Source organism: Thunnus albacares, chromosome 23, assembly GCF_914725855.1.
Source record: "Thunnus albacares chromosome 23, fThuAlb1.1, whole genome shotgun sequence".
NCBI lineage: Eukaryota > Metazoa > Chordata > Actinopteri > Scombriformes > Scombridae > Thunnus > Thunnus albacares.
The window spans coordinates 2,201,675-2,221,910 of NC_058128.1; the positions used below are offsets into that span (position 1 = coordinate 2,201,675).

The 20,236-nt window shown below is 38.9% G+C and overlaps 2 long non-coding RNA genes across 4 annotated transcripts; one reads left to right on the forward strand and one right to left on the reverse strand.

Moving 5' to 3' along the window:
• Positions 1-7,313: 7,313 nt before the first annotated feature.
• LOC122975190 lies at positions 7,314-11,988 on the reverse strand. 3 transcript variants are annotated; one of them, XR_006400591.1, is made up of 4 exons: positions 11,197-11,988; positions 10,084-11,008; positions 9,887-9,972; positions 7,314-8,428 (listed from the first exon to the last, which is right to left on the reverse strand). It is a non-coding gene; the product is annotated as an uncharacterized LOC122975190 (long non-coding RNA). The 3 variants fall into 3 exon arrangements; XR_006400592.1 differs by having other exon boundaries at positions 7,316-8,428; positions 10,084-10,387; positions 10,817-11,988; XR_006400590.1 differs by having other exon boundaries at positions 10,084-11,988.
• Positions 11,989-16,931: 4,943 nt separating this feature from the next.
• LOC122975240 lies at positions 16,932-19,392 on the forward strand. The gene is made up of 2 exons (XR_006400599.1): positions 16,932-16,970; positions 19,051-19,392. It is a non-coding gene; the product is annotated as an uncharacterized LOC122975240 (long non-coding RNA).
• The last annotated feature ends 844 nt before the right edge of the window (positions 19,393-20,236 follow it).

The window sequence follows — 20,236 nt, forward strand, 5'->3', positions numbered from 1 at the left end:
TACGCGAGGGGGCCAAAATATTAGGAACACATTTCAATATAATGCATTGCAGTACACCCTCACCATAAACATAAAGTATAATTATCATCTTTCTGAGAAAACTGATTTTTTAAATGTGCAGAAGTATACTGTTATATATGTGTTATAGATAATATTTATTCTTATATGAATATTCTCATTTTTATGTCAGTAACAGTTTGTACATTTACTGAGTTAATGTAAGATAAACACATCATTGAAGCAATGAGTCACTAGTTTTTAGTTCAATCTGTTTGTACATCTCTCTCTGTGCAATAAAGATTTCCATGTTGAAACTAAAAGCGACCTTCAGGGAATCCCTGCGTGCAGCAGGCAGCGACCGTGGCTTTGTGTGTGTAAGAGCTATTTTTAGAAAGCTCCTCTTTCTTTGAGGGGATTCTGGAGTCTATTTTTGCTGAGAGCCCTGGTAGTCTGCACCATTTAACAACCTCTAAATGACAAAATGCAGCAGTTTACCCGTCAGTGCGTGACAGTTTATGCAATTAAGCCAGTGTAGGATATTAGCTAATACTGCCGTCATGTGCATGTGTGCATGGACTCTATAACGAAGCTGACATGTACTGAGTTGCATTTTCTTGCCTCCCCCCCTCTGGCTTTGCTTGCTGATGGTATGATCCAAAAAATTATAAAAATAAAAATAAAATCCCCACACTTTCTGGTAAGAGAGGAAGCGACCTTGTTTTGCCCCTCAGCCTGCAGAAAAACAGATCAGCGTTCATACCACTGTAGATATGTTCAGCTCACAAGTAAGACAGAAATGTGGCAGATAAAAGACAGTGAAACACCTAATCTGCTGCTGTGACAGCTCTATTAGAGCTTATTATTCTCTATTAATATTTTTTAATGTAGGATTTTATCAGTATTTTCAAGGCTGATAACAATTAAAATCACATTTACATTTAATCTTGGTAAAATCTGAATTTAATAAACAAGAATTGTGTACTTTCATCAATGTCTTTTATTTATTCATTTATTTTTTTACTTACTTCCAGGCTGTGTGATGTGTCTCTATTAGTAGAAACATTTGTTGATTCTGCTGTAAACTGTACTGAAACTTTTTGATAAGTTGGAACATTAAATTTTTTTAAAAAAAGGAAAGATGTGCATATTTAGGTTCAATGCAAGTATTTAACTTCAGAGCTGATCATGACAGCAAATAGAGAAAGTACACATGATAAGTGCAGTTCACAGATGTAGTTCCCATGGTCCAAATACGGTATATAACATTTCACAAAAATTCCAATCATTTATCGCTTATCTGGGACCAGGTCACAGTTCCACAAGACTGAATAAGGAAACCCAGACATTCCTCTCCATGGCAACGCCCTCCAGCTCCTCCTGGGGGATGCCAAGGCGTTTTCAGGCCAGGAGAGATATATAGTCCCTCCAGCATGTTCTGGGGCTGCCCCGGCTAACCAGATGTCCAAACCACCTCACCTGGATTTCACAAAAATTAGGGATAAGAAAGTAATTACACTTATAAAACCCCATAAATACTTTTTATTGTCATTTTTAAGAAAAAGTTATGCCTTTAAAGGTAATTTTTGAGCTTGAAAACAGTAGTTTGACAACTCACTTACTTACTATTTATTGTACTTTCAACCACATCTCATAGTTATGATGCTCCATAGAAAGCTAATAAATGCAACTTAGTCAAGTGTTTTGTCTGAAAAAGCTGATGTTGTCAGGAATAGAATTTAAAAATTTAGAATTTTTAAATGTTATAGATCATCAGCTTTATTGAAAGAAGTGGAACTTAAATAACCTTGGTCATAACATTTAATTTTGATAGAAATGTCTTATTATGCAGGATAAGCTTCATGATTACATGGCAACCAATTTTTTTTTTTTTTTTTTTACAGTGCTGACAAAAAACGGTTACATAAAAATAATACACCTTTTTATTTTAATCATTTAGTCTTTTTAAAATGTACTGATTACCAAATCTTGTCCACTTATTTGGGAATAAGAAAGTAATTACAGTTATAAAAGCAAGTAATAAATTCTTGAGAAAGACCAGCTGTGTACAGTTAGTCCAGTAGTATTTGATCAAACAGTAAAATCTTTGGTATTTACATTTTGGTAAATGTTACGTATGAGAGCATGTTTGTGCTTTGTCGTATGGATCAGAAAGATTCACATGTTAAGGATTTGTGATCGTTCACATCATCTGACGACTCAGGAAGGTTGTATGATAACTGAGTTGGTCGTATATGGATTCAAAATTACATTATAATCATAAAATTTTGGTTTAATTACAGTGACGTAAACACTGTTTAGAAGTTGGAAACTCAAAATTATGGTAACGCCGATATGACATGAACATGACAATATAATAATATCAAATAGAGCACAAATGTGCTATTTCAGGTAAGTGCACATGGGGAAATACAGTTCACAAGTGTGGTTACCAAGTCCAAAAACCTGTGTCAATGTAATTTAATGTAAATGTAAATGATGCACAATTCCTCTTTTAAATCATTTAAAAAACTCACTTTTTTGCTTTTCGGTGATTCATTTATTATTTTATGGGATTTTATTCAGTTTTAACCTCTTTGTGTTTTCATAATATTTTCTGTTTTTATTGTAAAGCGCTTTGTAACTGTATTTTGAAAATTGTATTATTATAAGTTTATTATTTGATGCAAAAACTCATGGGAAATGTGGTTCACAATTGTATTCCCAAGGTCAAAATGCATACTGCATGTCAATATAATTTAATGTCAGGTAAATGTTAATGATACAAATCTACACAGAGAGCATTCAGGAAATCAAAATAATGGAATTCCAACATATAATGAAAGTATTAAAAGGGAAATTAGATTTTAATCCTCTTGGCAACACAAAAATAGTGTATTTTCAACCATTATTTGAATTTTTTACCTCATGCAGCATATTGCATTTTCTCTCAAATGTTCTCTCTATCTTCTATTAGTGGAGGTAGAAAATTACATTTTGATGAGTTTAACAGTCTACTACTAGATAAAATCTACATGGAAAACAGACCAAACGTATCTGCTGCTTTTAAACAACGTTAAAGAAGAGCATCCAACTCTACTAAAGGAATGCAGTGTTTGTATATCGGTCAGTCACGGATGACTGTGCACTGCTTCCCAAGTCAGCTAACAAAATGCTTCCTCTGAGGCAAACGAGAGCCAACGAGCTCTGGTGAGAAATGTGATCCACAGGGTAATGTGAACGATGGCCTGGATTAATGACGAGCGGCCACTAGCCTTCTTCAAATGGACGGGAATGTCCTTGGATTACTGGCTAATCCCAGTTGAGATTTGAGAGATGAGAGAACTTTCTGATAACGCACAGTAATGGCTGTGTGTGTGAAGCAAAGATTAGTAGTCTAACAACCTCTCTGACGTTTCACTGTGATCAGACCCTCCACTGATCCTGATTACACTGATTGTTTAAGTGAAATAAACTGTTTAATGAAAAATCAGCCAGTGTGCCCCAAAGAACCTTACATGTGCACAAATATTCCCAATGCCCAAGTCAATCCACCCATTTAGAGCAAGAAATCAGTGTGCTTAACTGGTAAACATGGTTTCACACTAAGGCAAGTCAAAAGATAGTTAGTTACTTTCAGATAGAGGTACCAACAACAAATCTGTTTTCAGTTTTTGGACTTTTTCTCTAATCTTTGATTTTTGCTGAAATATTGGATCATTTGAACATTTATTGAAATGAAAGCATGTGAGAAGTTTAGAGGGAAAAATCACTATTTGGTGGAGCTGTTAACAACTCATAGACATGTGAAATGTGACTCCGACTACACACTGCTTTTTGTAAGACGTCAAAAGCCAAAAAGGTTGGAAACCACTGGTTTCATCTTTAACAATGTGTTGTATTTTAAAAGCTTGTTATATTATCCATTGTGTCAAATCTTCATCTGAAAAGTAACTAAAGCTGTCAAATAAATGTAGTGGAGTAGAAAGTACAATATTTCCCTCTGAAATGTAGAAAGTAGCATCACATGGAAATACTCAAGTAAAGTACAAGTACCTCAAAACTGTACTTATGACAGTACTTGAGTAAATGTAAACATCCCCATTTTGGAGATGTTTGGAAAAGGGAAATAAGATCAGTCAAAAATATTCTACAAGTTGCTGTTGGGAGTCAGCTGTATTTATTGAAGTTGAGGGCATCCTCAATTCTAAGCCATCAGGATACACTTTATCTATCTGGACCCCATCACTCCCCACATGCTACTGATGGGGTGGTGTGGGTGGCGCCAGAGTCCAATTTTGGCCGATCAGTTTTGTAGAGTTGGCCCATTTCATCTGGGAAATGGGCCAACTCTACACTCATGCCACAAATGGAGAAAAGCCTTCGGAGAACCTGGAGTCGGATACTGTTGTTCCTGTAATGGAGCCGCAAAAGGCCTAATGGCCAGTGGGAAAACCAAATTACAACCAAGTCCTGATGGTCATATTAGATCAGCTGACATCTTAATTCAAAAATCAAACCTACACTAGGCCATTGGCCTGCTTGATTACCCTACCGGATTTACCACCATGACCAGGACAGCACCACCAGGATATCTTTCCCATCCCAGCAGCTGAGCTTTGGTGGCGGCTGTTGTGAATTCCCTCTGTGCTGCTCAGGAAAGAGAAGAATAGAGAAAATCACCAGCCTTATCCTTTCTCCTGTAAGCATCCCAACTTTATGGAATTGTAATACCAAATCGCTGCAGTACTTTAAATATGACATTTCGATATCCTGTTTGAAAGAGCACAGGTGGAGTTTTTCTTCTTCATTTCATTTATCAAGCAGCAAATTATGAATGAGTCACTCTTAACTGTGTGCTCAGAGAGTCTGCACAAAAAGAAAAACGTTCTACTTGTGTGAAAAGTCTGCATGACTCTCGGGTGCTTTGTAAATCTTCCTAAACGTACAGAGACAAGTTAGGTTAGGTTATTTTTATTGTCTCATTAGGGGGGTTTTGTTTTGCAGCTAGGGTTCACATGAAGACAGAATACAAAAGGACGACATCAATGACACATCAACACAATAAATCACAGAACTAGACAAGAAGAAAAAGGAGAGAAATCAGAGTTTCTGGAGGTCCTGAACTGGAGGTTGAGACCCTGATAATACCATGACATCAAAATACATTCAACAGTAATATGATGATGCTAATGTTAGCTGAAACACCTGCTACACCTTAATGGACATTTAACAGTGCAGATAACTCAATCTCATTAATTAATACTGAACTAACTGCATGAGCACCTCCACCTTCATAACCAACAGCTTTGGTGCAGCAGAGTTGACTTTAGCTGCCCCGCGGCACTGATTCATGCAGGTCATGAGGAGGCCAGTCACTTACTGTACACATGAGCACACAGATTGCTCCACTCAGACCTCCTGTACTCCCTGCCTCTTGTAAATGCTCTCAGATTGGAGAGGAGAAGTGAAACCACCTTGGATGGATAAAATATTAATGTGGAGTGGAGCTGTGTTTCAGGAGCACAATAGCAAAGCGATCTCCTCTCTCAGCAACTCATTCAGTCGCCCAGACAGACGCTGATCAAATGTTTCCGCAATCAAAAAGTTATGCCAATGAGGCGTGAGGCACACGAACAGAGGAATCTTAAAAATTAAACTGGTAGGAAGAACTTTGGATGGTATGTAAACAAGATCCCTGCAATAAGCATCGTGTTTCCCAACTCAGTAAACATAATTTGCAGGTTTGAAGGTAAAGAAACATCTCGGTTAAAGGATAGATTCACAGTGTGTCTTAAAACAGCAGTCAGGTGTCCATATGAACAGTGAAAGAGGTTTTCCTCACTGTAATCATTCCTCCTGTTCGTACTTGATATTAAAAGATCCTTCAAATGTAGTGATGGAGGCCAAAATCCCCTCAGACGTTGAAAGATATCTACTTGATTTGACTCATTTGGACGCTGAAGCTTCATATTAGCTTCAGATAAACTTTGAAATACATTTTTGCACAGAAGGAGGACTGTGGATTTTGTCCCCCATAACCTCCACTGTAAGGTCATCATGAAGGGATCTTCTAATGGTCAGTATGAACAGGAGGAATGATTACAGCAAGAAAAACAGGTTTCAATGGTCAATTGGGCTCCTGACTGTTGTTTAAAGGCAGACTTGGAAAATTGTGGACCCGTCCTTTAAAGCCGAAAGTGGCGCTTTATTTTACAGAATCCATCTTGTCAGGCTTCAAGTTATGTGCTTGTGTCATAACATTTTGTTTGCAGCAACATTTTGATCAGCATCTGTCTGAGTGACATAATGAGTTGCTGAGAGAGATCAGTTTACCTTTGTGTTCCTGACGCAGCGTCCTATGAGGTTTCTTAATGAATTAGATTTTAAACAATTCTTTGACAGAAAATACTTGGTAGGAAAAAACAAACTTCAGGCACTCATGCGTGGAGCAGGAATGGAAAAACTATGGGATTAAGTTAAAAAGCCTTTATTCAACATGGCTACTTACAATTAAAAAATCAGGGTACAGGCCCTGAGTTAATCCCAGAGTTTTTCCGTTCCTGCTCCACGCACGAGTGCCTGAAGTTTGTTTTTTCCTTCTATGTGATGACCCTTATCTTCAAGAGCACCTGCATTTTTCTTGAGTTTTATATGATCAAGACAGTCCACGAACACACCACTACCTCTTTTTCACAAGTTTAGACAATACTTGGTTTTCAATGTGTAAAAAAGGCAAAACTATCCAGTCATTCATAGAGGAAAATATGCAGAAGACAAGAGGAGAATCAGTTTTTCTGGTTTTCCGTCTCTGGGAATCTTTTTGTGACACTTGCGACCCCTTTGAAAGTCCTGACCCTCAGTTTGGGAACCACTTATTTAGCCTTTAGCTGATTTCATTAGTTTGATTATTGAAGAACCTGGAGTTCTCTGAGAGTCCAGTCTGGGGATTCCACCTCAGAAATACATCAGAAAACATCATGTCATCAGCTGTCAGAGTGAAAAAAGCTGAACGTCTTTTACTTTTTATCTTCCAACGTGCATCGGGTTTGAGTGCACAGCAGCATTTAATGAGCTCCTGGCAGCGATCCTCCTGCAGACATGGCTGCTGTGCTTCTGGTTCTTTGGGATGTTTAAATGAGAGGCTCCTACACAGCTGCAGGACAGGCATCATTAACGCCATCGTTAGTTCATATTGATCATACGGGGCCCGTCCATTTTCCTCGTTTGTTCCATTTCCTGTTTTGTTTCTTAACTTCCTGTTGCTATCAGTCAGTCTCTGTTCTGATTGGCTCACACAGCCTGCTGTACAGTTCTCACATTTTTAAGGAGGTAATGTGAGATGTGTCAGATTAAAAAGATTATCTTTGAAAACAAAGTTACATTTGAATTCAAACACATAATTTCATCCAACTGTGTAACATAACATATGTATTGATAATATATTTGGAATAATCTGCTTGTTACACGATAAAAAGCCTGGACTGTGTGTAATAGTGTAACTAACACTATTCTGATATTATATTCTTATAAACACATAATAAAACACACTAAAATGACTATTATAATGATCTAATTAGTGCTGCTGTGTAAATAACACTCAGTGTTTGTTGGACTGCTGAGGGAGAAAAGCCTCCTGTGTTCTTTCAGCTCTGTCAGTCTGTTATTTTGTAAAACTGGTCAGATATTTGATAAAACGCAGGCACAAGCTGATCAGAACACAAGACATCCCCACTTCCTGTGTAGACCAGAAGATAAAAGACAAAATTACAAAGCCAGAGAACTTCCTTGTTGCTGAACACATGACGTCAATGGGAGCCTGACGGGATCATGCAGGGCGAGTTTATTAGTATAAAACCTCATATATAAAAGTAATGGAAGATAAAAAATAAGCTTCAATAGAATAAAACAGATTAAACACAAGAATAAAAGTGCATTATTTTATCCTCCTCACTAGAGTTAACATCATGCGTCAAGCTGTATGAAGTCAAACGTTCCACTAATTGTGTACAGGACATGTTGATGTTTTAATAATTGGTGAATGCAGGTTTTTATGCATTTCCTCCTCATGTTCTCTTGTTTAATTCATATTATTTCTTCCTTTAGAGTCATATATATATATAAACAAACAAGAATACAGATGTTTCAGACTGTTCTTCCTCTCTGCAGCGTCCCACTACGATCTGACCGGACTGTTATTTATCCTCCGTACAGGCAGGAGCAGCCGGACTGTTAAACAGGGAAACTGTGTGTCCTCCTGCTGTGGGACTCTGTACTCCATCTATCATTTATTCATGCAGCAGATCTGAGAATCTGCTTTCAGTCTGTTCACCGTCGACTTCCTGCAGCGTTTCTGGATCTTCTCTGCTCACACGTGAATCAACATGTAGTGAGCCTCCATCTCAGCCCAGATACAGCAGTGTTTCCAAATCTGAATGTAAAATATCATAAAAACAGAAGTTCTTTATGAAGTGGACAATATTATTTATATTCAGAAGCCTCAATAAAGCATACAGCAGCTATAATAATCCTATTTGTGTTTATCTTTAAAGAGACTAAACTATTGTTTTTCACATATTACCCAATGAATCACACCTCAGTATTTTCCAAATTGAACAGTAGTAGTCAGTAGTTTTGTGTCTCTTTCAGTGGAAGTAGAATCACACTGACATAGGAAACAGACAAATAAAGCACTACACTGCTTTGTACGTTAAAAAAAAATACAAAATACAAAAGTTGTTCATCACATTGATGCAAAAATTACATAAAAAATCAATTAAGTTGTCTTACTCATAGACCCAACATTTCCCAGCATGTGCCTGATAATACACACAGATATATTAAAGGGCTAGATACCTACAATATGTCAAAAAACAAAACTTATTTATATGATTAAAAAATATAAATCATTACATAGTCATTTTAAGTTGTCAAATCAAAGGGATATTAGTACAGAAGAAACAGGTGTATTTTGATAGATGGGACATTAGGTCACATTCGACAGTTTTAATGCATAAATGTAGGGATGCACAATATTATCGGCATGTCTTTGGTATCGGCTGATAAAAGTGCTAAAATGAAATATCGGCATTGGCCATTTCTGCCTTCTCCTCCGCCGCCTGACTGTGCTTCCCTCCACGGACTGTTTCACCCTGACGGTCCCGGTGTTTCCTCTGCAGGCTCCACTTCAACTCAGCTGCCCGTCAGACCCGCTGCCTCTTCCCACTTTAACCTGAATAACAAACCTGGATCCACATGCAGAACCGGGCCTAGCGTTAGCTGGGAAGCTAGTAGAGGCTGGCTGGGCTGTGCCTCCCTCTGGTCATGCTGCGGCTAACGCTCCGCTAGCCTCTCAGCTAACGTTAGCCTGCGGAGGAAGTACCAGGACCGTCAGGGTGAAACAGTCGGTGGGGGAGCTGCTGTGTTCGGCTGCAGAGATAGGAAACACCTCGGCTGACAGGATGTGCCACTTTGTTTGGAAAAAAAAAATCTTTTTGGTTTATAACGGTGGTTGGCAACCAGCGTATTAGGCGCACTACCGCCACCTTCTGCTCCAGAGTGTGGACCAGAGATTAAATCCTTCACATTAATCCTGTCTGTCTAATAAACTCAAAGAAAACTCTACTGCTCCACCAACTTGGCAGGTTCATTAAAGTTTTAAGGCTTCCTAAATTCTTCCTTCATATATTGTCTTTCTTGATCATTCTTAGTTCAATCTATGCTTGCATGCATAATAGTCACCTCAGCCAGCTGGAAAAAAATATGTGCATATATCGTATCGGCCACAATGAGTTGGAAATATTGTCATAACTGATAACGGCAAAAAATCCAATATCGCACATCCCTACTTAAATTGATTTCATGTGTGTGAGTATTCTTAGAGCATTACCAGCTGCGGAGCTAAAAATGTCAACTTTGTCCTGAAGGTGGCGCTTGAAGAAAGGTCAGAGGTCAATGAAATCTAAAAGTTTCCTCCTTTAAGGAGCAGGAACGTGTAGTTAGGTTTTTATATTTCTTGAGAAATCTGTAATTGTTGATCTTACATGAGTGTTACATAACATATCGACAATAATTTTATAGATGTACCTTTTCCCTGCCCATCTTCCTCGGAGGTTTCCTGTTATCTGAAGACAGCGATCAGTTGTCAAACCTGCCAGCACGTCTCTCCTTCACCCGCTCAGCTTGCACAGAATCTCCTCTGGCATCAATATGTCACTGTGCTCGCTGACTTACTGCCATCTTAAGTGCTCCTATCGATCAGCTCATTGACAACGTGTCCCATTTAGGTCAGTGTTATGATGATGAAACTGCTGTTTGGACATTGATGCTGCCAGCTGATGTTTCTTTATTTACACTGAACCTTGAGAGCGAGCCGTCGTCAAATCACGTCCTGCTGACAGATCATAAAGAATCTTATCCAGACAACAAAACATCTCACTGCTCCCTTGAGTCAGCTGTGTCAATAACACAGCATATAAAACTGCTCGTACGGCCCTTTATCTTGTAGCCTCACAAAACACTTTTTGTCCATTAAATACATTGAGAGCCGCTAGAAACTGGAGTCAAATTCCTTGTATGTTTAAACATACTTGGCCAATAAAACTGATTCTGATTACTGAAACAGTTCCAGGAACTCAGCTACTCATGTAACCATAGCAACAACAATACGTTTTACCAACTGACTATGAAATCAAAGATACTCACCACATTGTGAATTTAACAAACGTGTCAATTTTTGTGGCCATTATATAGGTGCAAAAATACAACAAGATGTTTTATGTACTCTGTTCATGTCCTTGCTTGTATACTTTGTACGTACCTGTAGGATCAAAGAGTATAATCACTAGTGTGCAGGTCAGAGCTGAGTCATCCCTGGCCGACATCAAAATCTCATTCATTGAGAAATTCCTGATTTCTCACAACTGCTGACCTTACTTGATGTGCTTCATTTCATCTTGCGGACATGTACCAATGCTCTGGAAGGCCTACAGGATACTAACCCCTACATGCACTTGCAAATACAATATTAAGAACAAGTTATATGAGAGTTCAAAGATGTCCAGATATGAGAAAATAATGGAAATAATGGAATATGTAGATAAAATGTTTTACTTTTACAAGAGAAAAGACTATGATGAGGAAAATGTAGGTCTGGTTGACCTCCCCATCTTCAGTAAAGAGCAGTGCACAGTCTCTTACCTGACCGTTTCTATGGAAACGAGATGTTTGGTTGTTTTCAAGGGAGGAAATCAGGTGATGTTATTATAGTACATGTAAACATTGAATGGTAACGCAGGAGTTCACTTCCTGTTTCCAATTGTGAGACAATTTCAACCCAAACCATGACCACACGGCAGACATCAAAGTTTCTATAAGTCTTCACATCTTATTATCTTAATCTTATTGAAAAGAATGATTGATTGATATTTCGAGAGAGAAGATGAGGCTTTTTGAATGGAGCCAGCGGCTGTTGGTGCCACTTTAAGGTACTTCAACCTCAAGATGTGGTAATTACCACTTGTTTGCCTAAACCAAACCAGACCTTAACCATAGCGTTGTCACATCGTATTTTCCAACAGTGATGTGCAACCGCTTCGGACACTAACCTGCTGATGTTGGCGTCCGATCAGAAAACACTTGTATGTGTCATTCAGGGGTTCATGGACCTACAGTGTATTTTGTGGTTTCATTAGGAGGACTTGCAGTTTATTTCTGCTGCTACATGGTTAAACATGAACCTCATGACATCAGTATTTTCCCAGCCTTTACTTTACATCCCCTCCATCATCAGCAGCACCACTATGCTCTGTGTCCGTTATCTCTCCCCTCCCCCCATCTGTCACTTCGCCTCCCTCTCTCCTCGCTGGCTCTCCCATGACGTGACTCTAATAATAGCTCCCTGAAGTCGGGCCCCGGCAGCCCCCAAGGGCCGTGTGTTGGTCTTGAAGGGCACTGCATGAATTGGCCACGCTCCTTTCCCTGCATGCTATGGGGCTTATAAATAGCTGTGGAGAAAGAGGGGGGGGATCTGCATAGGCATTATATAAGCATCCTGTGTGTTTATGAATGAGGAGGTGGGGGGGGGGTTGGTTGGTTGGTACATTCATAAGTCCGTGCTGCAGCTGCTGCTTTAAACACCCTCCTCCCACCGTTCACTCATCCATGTGTGAACATATTGAAATTTTATATGAATAAGGGATAAGCAAATACTAATTTTCTTTTATTTAATCACCTCAACATTGTGCTGGAGGATACTGTATCTGACACACTGAGAAATAGACTTTGAAATGTTGCTTGATAAACTCAGGAGGAATTCAGTTTGGACGATATAAATAAGTCCAATATAACAGCCACTGTCGCTGATAGATTTACCTAATACACATGGAAATATATAAAGACTTTCTCCACTAGTTTAAGGTGGAGTTTAAGTTTAAAATGACAAATTAGATGTATTTATGAAATCTGTACAATTATCATTTAAATAGTAGTTTGTACTTCACTATTACAAATATTCATACATGATATTTGGTCTACATTTGGCTAAAATTAGTTATTTTACTGGAAAAATTACGTTTCTAAACTGCAACCTTAAACTTATATTAAATTTGAACGTGTACAGCTAACATACGATAACCATGAAATTTGGGGTTAATTACTGACATGAAGCACCTGCTGTTTGGATTTGCAGGTAAAAATTCCACATTTCAGTGCCAAGTTGGATATATTGAAGCTTGCAGAAAAATGCAACTTTCCCAGTTGTTCAGCATGAGTTACGTAAATGTCAGAATATCATCAATCATTTAGTATCTCAGTTGAGTGGAAAAGAAATGTTCACTTTAGCCTCCTGGTTGTAATTCTTGGAGTTGGAGATATCAGGAACCTCTGAAAGCTACGGTATCTCAAACCTGGTGAAAAGAACTAGAGAAGTGTCCACAAACAGTGAACAAAATGGTTACAAAACAAAATCTAAAATCAAATCAAATATTAACTGATGAATTAAACAGATTCAGTTCATTAAAAATTAGCTATGCAGTGTTTAAATGTCAAATTTTTTTTTTGTATTTCACTTGTTAATGAACCACTTCAAATATATAATATGATAGAATTAGTATTTAGATTTAATTTCCATGTATTTGGTGTAAATTAAAGTTTGGAATAATGCTCCCAAACTGTTTCAAAAGGAGGCTTTCATCAAGCTAACGTTATTTTTCAGTATGCTAACATGCTAGCTGTCGTTTGCTTGATATTTTACATGCTAACATTAGGATGTCAACAGGCTAAAGCTAACATCTCAGACAGTATCGTATACAGTTACAGTATAGTCCAGTAGTTGTATTAACATGTTAATGTTTAGCTTACACATTAGTGTAACATAACAATTTATGCTTTAGCATGTTAGCATTGCTTATCTTTTAGCCAAACTGCTAGTTTTGTGGTCTGTGGTTCAACCCACCAACATTTGTTTTAAACTTTAGACTTTTAAACTTTTCTTATGTTTATCACTTTTCCTGAGCAATGTAAGGTTTTATTTCTTTAGATTTTACATCATGACAAATGAAAACTGAACAAAAAGAATGAATTATCAGAGTTGTAAATAAATACATTATCAGAGCTGTATTTCCTTCACACAGATATAACATCCTTGAAAGTACCAGAGTTCTTTATTTGCTTGATGACTGTGTTTGAATCATCTCAAGTCTCAACCAGCATGTTTATTAAATTATGATTTCATGTGGTTACATTAGATTTTTTCCACCATCTTCACCTTCCCTCTCTCACTGTCTCTTGAGGTTTTCACGTTGAGGTACGCTGAGCCGAGAGTGAGGAGATAAGAGGGATGTAGGGCGAGATGATGGCTGTGGAGAGAGTAAAGGAGAGGAGAGGGGGAGGATGGAGAGAGAGAGAGAGATGAAGTGCCCCGTGGAAAAGAAGAAAGCTTAATGAGTATGTTGCCCCTGATTCGGGCACGAGCACGAGGCAGGAGATGACAGGGCTGCGTGTTGCCACGGGGGATGCAGCGTCGGTCTGCATGAAGCAGAGGCATCCCTCCTCCTCCTCCTCCTCCTCGTCCTCTTCCTCTCTGCTGCTCATCGCATGAGGAACAGAGTACAGAAGAGTACAGAGCTCAGCCACTTACACTGAACTGTGCAGCAAGACAATTGAGGGCTGCACAGGTCTGAAGATATGAGCCACAACCACTTTAACTGAACCCAACCTGACTATTAAAAACAGGAGTTTGGATTAACAGTGTTTGCTATTGCTAACGCTCAGTTTGTCTTAAAATAGTAGAGTCCTTCTTCAGCTGTTGGCTCCTTGTTCACTTGAATGAGGATAAAGTTATTTAATCGTGCAGCTCTTTTAGACTTTCCAAATGTTATCAGACTGAACAGATCAAACTCTGATAATGAAACGACGGCGTTGGCAGATGGGAAATATTAAAGTATCGCACCAGAGACAAATTATCGTACGTGAGTGGTAACCAAGAGAACTTTCAGAAAACACGCATTTAAATGCTGATGTAGTTTATGATGCATGGAAGAGAGTAGTCTTTCTGGACTCACTCAAATAAAAATGTCCCAACATTGAAAAGCTGTCTCTCGTCCAAACTCATGCGGGAGAACGACGTCCATGCTGCGTCATGTGCATCATCACAACGAGCATGATTGACTTCAAGTGAGAAGAGATGCGATAACACAGACGTAAGATCAATATTTTCCTATCCTGAGTGTTGGAAAATGAACTAAAATGAGCCAAATAATCATGCTAAGTGTCACAAAATGATCAAATTATCGTACATTATGGGACTTTTGGCAGAGCAAAATTATTGTATCAATATGATAATTATCTGGCAATGCTTTAAAATGAGTCATTTCACTCAAAAACCTTTATTCACCGTTTTACAGCTGCTCCTTTTCCAATGATTGTGCATCATGTGACGGATAGGAAGTTGTAATTACATGGTTTGGCCACTATGTCAAATTGGCTTCACGGTACAGCGCTGCTCCCGTCAACTCCCGGTAAAATGGGCAGAGCGAGAACACTTCCGGCTAGCTGCAGACTTTGAATTGGAATAGTTACGAGTACACACAAGGACAGATTGTCTGATTGTCAGAAAGTCTTTTTTATTCCACACATTCTTTGTCCTTGTAAAAACCTGGCGCCTACATTACCAACTCAACTCGACCGCCAACAGAGATGGTTGGTGCTAGATTGGATCAGCTGGATGGACGCTTTCAGAAATTCTCATGAGAGTAACCCATAGACTGTATAAAAATATAGACGTAATTACCGTGACGTCACTCGTTGGTTTCTGAAGAGCGGTTTTGAAGCTCAAAGTGAGCCGCTCCGGCCGTCGCCATCCTGGCAGTGCGTGATGCTGTCTAACACCCAGCCAATCAAAAATGGGCAAAGAGGCGGGATGAATGGCTGAAACAAGCCACCTAGCGGCTGGCGGACCTGTCACTCAAAGCAGCCATGTCCTTCATTATGCAGAACTTTACAGCTTAATAAAACTTAATAAAACGGGTGAGTTATAAAAAAAATCACCCCTGTACAGTTGTCATGAAAGAGGAAATTAGCTACAGAGACCAAAACCGTTTTTTGTACCAGACTGTAAACATGTTTATTTCTGCTGTAAAGTTGGGCATTTTAACATGGAGGTCTATGGGGATTGACTCACCTTTGGAGCCTCAAGTGGCCGTTCAAGGAACTGCAGCTTTTGGCACTTTTGCATTGGCTTCATTTTACAGCCCTAACCGCACTCGCGAGAGTTCGTCCCTCCACCTGATCCAATTTAGTATTTATGCTAGTAGCGGCTAATGTAGCCTGGAGCTGCTAGCATCCAGCAGAGATGAGAAGATCTGGTAAAGGCACTTCTTTCAAACTCCACAACCCCAGATTGTTTTCAAACTTGTAGTCTCCAGCCCCAGACCCCACTATATTATAGGAGTGCAATGCTAAATCGGTAAAGAACTTCATGTTAACTTTCTATTTGGTAACCAATTGAATCAGTCCTGTGACAGACTGAATCTGATAGTTCCAGGGTCTAAATGAATGCTGTACCCTGAAGAAAGTGGGTTGATTAGGTTATGATATTACATTCATGATGAGCAGTTTTGTAGAAATCTAGAAAACAAAGTAATCTATCCCCTTGGACGTCAGTAGATCCGTGCTGGAAGGTTACACAGTCTTGGTTTAGACAGTCAGTGACTGACTAACAAGGTGGCTTTTAGAATAATACTCTGGCGTTTGCAGTGTAAATTAAGAAACTAATCCAGGCCTATCCTTACCAATCACGGCTTCCCTGCAGAGGAAACTGAGGCCTACAGGAGCTTAGCAACTGCAAACACCCACTGCTGATTGGCCGAGCAGCAGATGGAGGAGAGGGGTAGGAGTGCTCTCAAAAGTTCAAATGTGCATTAAACTTTCCGACCGCTTCGAGTAGGGATTTTAGGTGCGGCTCTGACTTCCATCTTCAGTTTCAGCGTTGGTGAAGCAGCTGTAATCTGAGCCCCGGCCGGTTATAGCAGCAGCTCCTTTGTACAGCAGCAGCCTGCACGTATCATCTTACACCAGATAAAACTGTGCTGCGTTTCCCTGAACGCCAAAAGGATGAAGTCATCTGACGTGCATCTGTGTGCTCGTGTCAATGTGTGAATATGTGTGTTCAGCACTATGTCAGTGATTTACCTGTTTCAGCTTTTTCAGACGTGCCCCCCCCCCCCCCGAAAAACACGACAGAGGCTCAGTTGTTCTCCTCAGCTGCCTTGTCAAGTTTTCACATATTTTCATGCTTCCATTGATGGCAAAGTATGTGAGCATGTGCTGTCCAGCTGCATTAATCCCTCTGGAGTCTAAAGTCATGTTTGTGAATTTTATCACCGCTGAGTACAAGATGCAGGACTCTGCAGGACTCTGACAGCAGAGACCCGGGTTCACATCTTGAGTCCTGTGTGTGTTCAGTTTTGGTTCAGGTTAGTGAAACATGTTGAGCTTCAAGTTTCTGCAGACTTTTTCTGTATTAAACAGAGACCATGAACTTTCTCTGACCTTAGCCAAGTGCTGCCAGAGTGTAAACACATCCATAAAAAGTTAATTAATGCCGGAGTTTCTACCAGTGGATATTTTACTGCAAGATCAGATATTTTTGAGGGGGAAACATTTCACTCATACACTCGGTATCAACATTTTTGCAACTTGCCAAATATGTTAAAGAATAGGTTCACAACTTTTACAGGTAAAACAACAGTCAGGAGCCCAAATGAACAGTGAAACCTGTTTTTCTTGCTGTAATCATTCCTCCTGTTCATACTGACCATTAGAAGATCCCTTCATAATGACCTTACAATGGAAGTGATTGGGGACAAAATCCACAGTCCTCCTTCTGTGCAAAAATGTATTTGAAAGTTTATCTGAAGCTAATATGAAGCTTCAGCGTCCAAATGAGTCAAATCAAGTAGATATCTTTCATCGTTACAGTCTTTTTAGTGCCAAAGTTCCTCTTTTTGTTACTATACTTCCACCTGCAGCTCAACAGGGAAACACTGTCCGAGGAAACACAAAGAGGGAATTTGATGCTAAAAAGACTGTAAATGTGTCAGATATCCACTTGATATGACTAACTCAGACTGATGAAGCTGAATAGAAGCTTCACACAGACTTTTAAATGACTGTGTGGACACACTGTGGATTTTGGCCTCCATCACTTCCATTGAAAACACATTTGAAGGATCTTTTAATATCCAGTATGAACAGGATGAATGATTACAACAAGTAAAACAGCTTTAATGTTCATATGGACACCTGACTGCTGTTTTAAGACACACTTAATTAACATTTTCTTGTTATGTTGAGAGAAAACATAATTCAGCAGCAGTATGTTTCCAGCAAAACATACTTGCTGCTACAATTTAGTCGTACATGAAAAATGTTTAGGAGACAGGGTTGGACATTTTGTGTAAAACTGACATCACAGAAAAACAGTGTCATATCTGCATACATTTACCTCCACAAACAAACATACAAACAAACAAAGACCTCAGCTAAAGTCAAACAGGATTATAATCTGAGGTCAAAGGTCACAATAACATATGGATTGAAGACTAGGCTGCGGCTCATCGTAAATCTTTGCCATGTGTGCAGATTGGCTGCACATGCATGATCGAACACAAAGCCATTTCTCCTTTTCTATGTGTCTAATTTTGACCTCAGGCCTGAACGTGTGGTAGCCTACATGCTACACAGGATGCATTTATGTACTATAAGCTCATGTGCTTTGAGAGCTTAAAGCGCATCCACAAACATTCAGCAGGAGGTCATGAATGAATCGGATCCAGAGGTTTTTGTACCAGTGGCATATTTTCAAACTAAATTTAGTTTTCAGGAATTCATCAGCGCTGCCTCATGTAGGGACATTTGTTGGCGCAGCCGTGCAGAAACTTGGCCAGCTGTCAGACGGTTACAGTGACAAACTAACACTGTAACTACAAATATAGTTCAGTCGCTCACACAGAACAACCTTCATCCACTCTGGAGTCTTTCATACAAGGACACACGGCTCTCTTTACTCTACTATGTTCCAGCAGATACACTTAAAGTGAAAGCAGACTGAGTGTTTTCTGAATAATTCATCTCTAACTACGAGGGCATCTCATTCAACTAAAATTTTTTAAAAACACCTCAAAACGCCCTTTAAATCAGTTGTAAAACCCTACTTTTTTAGATATTGCTTTTCAATGAATTATTTATTATTTTATGTTGTTTTATTTAGTTATAATCTTTTGTGTTATATATTTTATGTTTCCTGTTTTTATTCTAAAGCAATTTGTGACCATGTTTTGTTGTTTTCTTGTGTTCGTTGCTCACTGTTTGAGACATTTTTTGTTATAATTATACTTTCAATTTCTGCCAATATATTGAAATAATGTATTTTTTTCCTTGTTACTTATGAATTGCCCTGCACATTGCCTGTCAGTATTGAGGACAGCGTTTACTCTGTCATAAGATACAATGTTGTAATTTCCACTTTCTTTTATTTCCTTCTGTCTCTGTGAGGAATGTGACTCCGCTGACTTTAACTGGGACTGGTTCCAGATCTACAGCCAGCTGATCTCCCTGCTTCCTGCCTACTGCTGGGCCCGTCTGCTAGAGAAGGAGCACACAACACTGCCATATATATATATGTAAATGTATAGGCTATATTGTGTTTAATGATAAAAGTAGCATAGAAGTGAAAATTAACTGAAGAAGAAGAAACTGCCTGTAGATAAACGTTTGAAGATATTTGGAGAAGTGTAGCTGTCCATGGTGCTGAATCTTAGATGTCTTATAGGGACTCAAGAACAGTTTAATTCATTCTTCTTCAAAAACTGCTACCATTAAAAGAAAAATACAGTATTTCAGATGTACTGCATCTTTTGTGAAGCTAAACACAGTGGTGAGAAAAGCATCAGCGCCACAGTGAATCAATAATCTTATGTTTGTGAGGTGTTAAAGATCTTCAGTAGGAACCAATGTTGGAGCTCAGAGCAGTGAAATCGGAAACTTGTTTACAAGACGTAAAATATAAAGTAACATAAACTGTATCCTTTAAAGAACACTCACAATGGAGCAAAGTACTTTAAAACTGTACTGGCGGATGTGTACTTCATGTACTTCAAATTCCAGCTTCTGACTAAAAGAAATACGTATAAAGTATATTTCAGTTTAAAGCCTTTTAGACACAGACACGTGTCTCCATATCTCAGGTTTGACTGAATTATTAACACAATTGATAAATCCACCACACTTAGTAGCGCAGTATCTCTATGAATAGTGCCTGTTCCACCTTTTTCAAAGTCGAACTTTAACATCATATCGACCGGCTTATGCACAACCCACACATCCGACCTCACTGACAATAGAGGTGAGATAACTTCCAGGCTCCTGTGAGTCTGAAAAGCTCAGATAAAGTCAAATTAAGCCTCAAAGTAATTCCAGGCAGCAAGCGAACTAAATCCTTCATCTGTTATCTCTATAATCAGCACAGGTGAAGCTTTAATGCTTAATAAAGGTCGTCTTTGGAGGAAACTTCTTTTGGGGAAACATCTTTTTTATCACCGTGGTCTCTGATTGGCTGAGAGCTTTTATCACTGTGTTGCATGAAGCATCTTTAGTTCAGATTTTTTCCCTAGAAATACATGTAAAAGGTCATTTTTGACCACATAGATTACAGATAGAGTTGAGAACATTATTGTAGAGA